Genomic DNA, 6,321 nt, shown 5'->3' on the forward strand with positions numbered 1-6,321 from the left:
GAGGTTGACAACAGTGTATTAGGCCCATATGGATTAAATATGGATTGGCTGGGATCTGCCTTAATGAGATGTTTAGCCTTCCTGTAGTTTCCATCTCATGAAGGTAGTGCCTTCTGGTGGCAGACTGCTCCTCTTTGATGAAGGGCCAAGGTGAAGCCAATCTTCCTTGATCAGCTGTTTTCCTTTTATCGCAGAGGGTTATGTACCTGTGCATGTACAAGTATGCCCAGGAGCCCCTGTTATCAATCCAATCAAAGTGGTTGGTCACTCTTTTCCAGTGATCAAAGGGGTGTTTTAGCTGAAGTGCCAATCAACCAAGTCAGCCTTTCAAAGAGTTTCCCAGGTTGACGATCTGTGTATTGTTTAAATGTCCATTCATAAGTGTAGCAAGGAACTATACTCTGATCTTACTCTTATCTTCTATACCTTGTTCTCTGCTTACCTTTGCCATTCTTACTTGCCAGGCTCCACTTTACATCTAGGACATCCATTTGAAAAGTATGTAACAAAAGAGACATGCCATAAAGAGCATGCCAGTGAAAAGGGCATGCTGTTTTAAAATCCCATTAGCTGACTTCAAATGTAAATGCTCAATCAATTTTTATAAGAATGTCCCAAGCCAAGCCTTGTCCAATATACCAATATCTTTTTCTTAAGGAGAGAGGCACACAAATATTGTTATACTTCTGCCTGCTTGCTTGAGACAGGAAATAGAAATGTCACTTATAAAAATAGCCTCCCTTAAGGTATTTCAAGACTGTCCTCAGATTGCTTTCTCCTTATTTCCTATTCAAGTTCCCTGCCAAGAAGCAAAGATAAAATGAAGTTAATGGGAAATTATGTTTACTTTTTGTACCATCTTTGTTTCCAACTAGGAGTGAAGCAGGATAAACACACATGACTTCCTGACATCATCCAAAAGTAAAAAATGTGACAAAATTGATATTATAGTTTAAGAAATCTGCAGATCAAATTTCACCTTTAGCCAGATCAAATTTCACCAATTTAGCCTCATCATCAAGAGCCCAAACAAGGACCAATTCCTTTGTAATTTCCATAAAGGTAGGTTTCCTATCAATAATCAAGCTCAGAGATTTTCCAGGAAAGTTTGTTATTGGCATAATACATTTTAAAATAAAACTTTGATTCATTATTGGAAGTTATCCCAGATAAGTGAGAGAGGATAGTGGCTAGGAATTAATGAGAAATGTGTTTGGTTTGGATCTGAACATGAACTTTAAAAATAAATCACTTTTTCTGAACCTATACAGGAAATGAATACAGTTCTGCTTTGATATTTGCACTTTTCTGAATTTTACAGCACTCAAAAATGCATATCAAATACATGAAGTAGAAAAAAATGTGCACAACATATTAAAGTAATTAAAAGAATATGCCAAGGTGCATTTGATTAAATGTTCACATAACTGCATACAGTATATTAAAATAAATGGCAAACAAAATATATATGGCAACATTCTCAAAATTATGAAAAATATGCTCATAACTGTAGCTTTTTCTATAGCTTTTAATCTTTTAATTTGCAAACTAATGTAGAAATGGGATAAAATGAACTTCAGTTTGGAAAAAATGAAATCAAAACTGATAGTTATACACCTCCATTGAGGTAGCATTTAAAGGAAGAGGAGCTAACTGCAGAAATCCATTTGAGAAAATAAAACTTGCACATACAGAGTGCAATCTAGAGGTCACGATTATAAGTGGATAGACTGAAGACACGGATTCTTGAACTTCGAATTCCAAGAACAAAGCAAACTATTTTTCAGCATGGTCATCTTGAAATCACATGTAAGTCCTTACAGGGTAAAAACCAGGAAGGTGATGAGACAACAACAAGGGAGAAGAAAAGAGTCTTCTCTATAGATGCCAGCAGCCTTCCCACCCGTCCCTCCACCACTACCTCCAACACACACTGAGGTTAAGGTTTTAGGGACAATTTAGTCTTAGGAAAATAAAAACTAAGATGAAAGGTAGTTTCCCAGATTATCAAAGGATATTGTCTTGAATGCCTTGTCTTGAATAAACATTTCATGCATGAGGATGCCTGGTAGAGGTTCACAAGAGAACCTGGCTTTGTTGTTTGGCTTTGTGAATGCAGAAGAGGCAGGAGCTGAACACAGCTGCTGCTTGACCAGTATTTGCCAGTGGTCATGGCATCTACAGCCCTTTTTATAATAATCATTCCATGCCTACAGCAAAAGAAGGGGTTCAGCAGACCCCTTAATAGAACCAATTTGTATAATTTTTGTTTGCAGAGCCAGAGGGAGCAAAAATCTGGCTAAAGTGAGCAGCACTTATTTTGTACAGTTTTCACACTTAGCTATCTGCAGGTAGTCACTAGGGTGTCTTTGGAGGATAAAAGCTTAATATCTGGTGGATTAGTCCATCTCCCTTCATTTTATCTTTGCAGCAACAACTTTTTGAGGTAGATTAGGCTGAGTGGGGGAGTCTGGTATAAAGTCATCCCCAAAGTTTTCATGGCTGAGGGCAGACTCCAATTTGGATCTCTCCAGTCCTAATTCAACAATGTTTCTCCTATATACATTGGCTATTTGTGTCCTACGTATATACTTCAGATTCAAAAACTTCAGAGTGCAACAGGGACTTACAAGAAGCACCAGTCTGCAACTCTTAAACCAAGCATCTCTCCCCACACCCCACCCCAGGATCCCACAGCAGCAGCCATGTTAATCTAGAAAAAGACAAAGCTGTTTTGAGCAGTTGCAAATAGGTCTTGCATGAGGGCTTCCCATGCTGTGAAGCATCTTTTTGCCTTCAGATCCAAAATGTTGCACAGCCCTAATTGGTAAGTCGTTAGAGCAGCCATGCTGGCTGGGAAATTCTGGGAGTTGAAGTCCACGCATCTTCAAGCTGCCAAGGTTGAGAAACACTGCATTAGAGAGTTCATAGCTCAGATTCCTGCTGATGGCCATGAAGTTCTCTGGCTGGCTTCTGCAATCCTTTGGCCTTGGCTGACTGGAACTGCCCTATTCCTCATTCAGCCTAATTTCAGAGAGTTTGCATTTCAGGATGCAATAAGGGACAGGAGAAATATTTATGCTGTTTTCAGGTCCTTGGAGAAAAATGGAATGTAAAGGTAGTGATGATGACAACTGCAGTAACAGTCATGGAGAATATAATGCTGCCCATAACATGTTATATTTGATTTACAGTTAAAGGCACATGGAGTGCACATTTTTTTTGCATGTTTACTCAGAGGTGTTCAGTAGAGATTATTTCCAGGTCAGGGAGCACAGAAGTACTATAGAATCTTGAGATCTTGCCCACTCTGGAAATTTAGTTGTAATGGCTACTAAAAAAATAATTCTCTTTTTAGAATAAGACTTTTTTTTTTCTTCCCAGAAAGAGTCTGTGCCACTAAGAAGTGCAGGCTGCACCCGCCCCCATTCTTGTGAGAAGAATACATACCTGGACACAATCATTTCACACTTCATCTCCCATCAGGATAATTTTGGGGCTTTTAGCTTCATAGCCAACAATCCTTCTTTCCTGTAGATCTGGCAGAAGCATTTACTGTCCAACCAACAGCCAAGGAAGGGGGAGAAAAATCAAATGGTCTGAAATGAAATATTTTGGCAGGCAGCATGGGGTATCATTTGCAATTTCTTCCCTAGCCAAATCTTCCAAACACTCTTTTCAGAAAAAGCAATTCCATGTGAAATATACAGCCAAAGTTACATGATTTAAGTAAACACAATAAGAAAGGCATATATATAGATATATGGAATTGCTTTAATTTGCCCTATTCTCTGAGATTGTTAAACTCTTACTTATACCTTTCTCCTCTGGTGTTCCATATCAACCTGAGGCTGCTATAGATTGCTGCTACATCACAGCTGGGTGGTAACACTCAGGTGTATGTTTCCAGTTCACCTGCATTAGGAGAGGATATACAAATGCTTAACAATTGCCTGGAGACTATGGTGGACTGGATGAAGGCCAAGAAACTGAAGCTGCATCCAGATAAGATTAAGATACTCTGTGTAAGTAGTTCTCAGGCCAAGAAATGAAAAGGTAGCCTATAGTGAATGGAATAGCACTCCTTCTGAAGGAACAGAGGCATAGTTTGAGGGCTTTCTTTAATTCTAATGTCACTAGAGGTACCAGGGACCCAGATTTGGCTGACATACCTGGTATAAGTATACTTGAAAATAGTGGCACCTCAATTATCAATGTTCTACTTACGCTACCTGGTTAATTATGATAAATGTCATGTGGGGCTAGTCTTGATGATGGTCTAGAAGCTACCATTGGTGCAGACCCCAGCTCCCTGATTGTTAAATGGGGCCACATAACACCATTGCTGAAAGCACCACACTGGTGGCCTATGAGCTATGGAGCTCAATGTAAGGAGCTGAAGTTGCAATGGCTTTAAAAGATTGCCTCCCCTAATACCATCCAAGTCCTTCATTAAGAACAGCTGAAGAGGTCTAGCTTAGAGTCCCATTGGTGGGTTTGGTTCACAGCCCAGTGGCAGGAGATAGGGTCATCTCAATAAAAGCACCCTAATTATAGAAACCTCTTCCAAGAGTTGCCTGGTTGACTGTCAGTTTGTTGTCTTTTGAACAATGATTGAAGATGTATCTGTTTACCTCAGCATTTCTAGGATAATATCTACTCCAGGACCAGATTATCTTTAGGTTTACCTCTAATTTAGCTGTTTTTCTGTATTTTAAAATGAGTGTATTTGCTCTGGGATAACTTTAAAATGAAGGCCAACATGCCGGGCAGATGAAAAGTTAATATGAGCTGTTGTATAGCTGCATAATTGTAGTTATTGTTGCAAGGAAGATGTAGATTCTTAAATCTACCCAGGCTATGGAATGGTTAGTTCATACTTGTTATGAGAGTAGGTGTTGTATAATAGATAAGGTTTTGGACCAGAAGTGGGAACTCTCAGGTTCAAGTAGTTCCCCACCCCAGATGTCAGTCATGGAAACTCACAGGTGAGTTACTACATCTTGCCTCATCTTACTTCATAGGGTTCTTAAATAAAAGGGTACTTACAACTCTGTGATAATCATGGTGAGGTAGAAAGGAGACAATTTTTGTTGGTTCCTTACCTTGTGTTGTTGTTTCCCCACTTCCTTTTTTTTTTTTTTTTTTTTGCACTGTTGAATTTTGTTACTTGGGTTTTTTAAAAAATATTTTGAATTTTGCTGGCTGTTGAATCTGAGCTATTTCTCAGTCACTTCTTTCACTTGGTAGTTATTTCCATAGTAATCTATTTCTCTTCCTCTTTGGTTTGGTTTTCCTCCTTCATAGTGATAGCACTACCACCACCAATATCTTCTTACTAAGCTCCTCAAGTTTTTCCTTATGGTAAGTTATGCACCAGTGAACTCAGAAATTGATTGGTGTTTTTTCTGACTTATAACATGGTAGTCAATCCTGTAAAGGCTAGATTCTCTCTCTCCCCCTAACTTCTTTGAAGGATGGCCATCTTTTCTTACAGGAATCTGTCTATACCACCTTTCCCAGGGATCACTTCATAGGATTATTGCTGTGGAGAAAAATGGAGGGGAGAATGTTATGTAAGTCACTTCTCACTCCTGGTGAGAAGGCAGGATGTGCATCTAATGATTATTAAGGTATTCAGTGCTGTGTGATAGGGCCATCTTCATTTAGTGAGGGACTAAACTGTTGCACTGAACGATATGTGATGTCTGCAACTCATTTCCAATAATATTGATGCTGTGAAATCTCCAAGGCTTTTCCTGTTTATATCACTATTCCTTAAGGATTCTCCAGCAGATTATTCACTTTATTATCCAACACATACAAATATTTTTCCAATGTAAATCCAACAAAGCTGTGTCATACATAAACTGCTATCAGTGTCAAGGTTTAGGTATCAGCCAAGCAAACCCTGAACACTCAGATTGGTTTTTTGTCATTTTTTTTTAAATGTTGTAGATAAAGGAGGGGGAATCCATCCTTCACCTCCCTCTGTTGATGGCCATTTGTAGCAGCTGACCTTGTGGTATTTTCGCTCTGCTATTGCTTGGAACTGCCAAAAAGGAAACAAATTGGCCTGAAATTATCTTTTCTCCAAGAACCTTGAAACCTTTCAGCGTGTATTCTTTGAACTGGCAAGTGCAATGATAACACCTTGAAGCTATTGTCTGTTTTGCAAGGCTAAGCAGCAAGCAGCACCAACACAAACAGTTCAGCTCAGTTCATTTTTGACAAGTAATGCAAACACGCGCAATATAACGAGTGGTGCTAGGCATTTGTTTTCATCTTTCAGAGGATGAAGCCCTAAAACAGTATGGAATT

The sequence above is a fragment of the Python bivittatus genome, unplaced genomic scaffold (assembly GCF_059951505.1).
Source record: "Python bivittatus isolate LINGU-HERP-01145 unplaced genomic scaffold, Pbiv_v1 ctg000020_np1212, whole genome shotgun sequence".
Classification (NCBI taxonomy): domain Eukaryota; kingdom Metazoa; phylum Chordata; class Lepidosauria; order Squamata; family Pythonidae; genus Python; species Python bivittatus.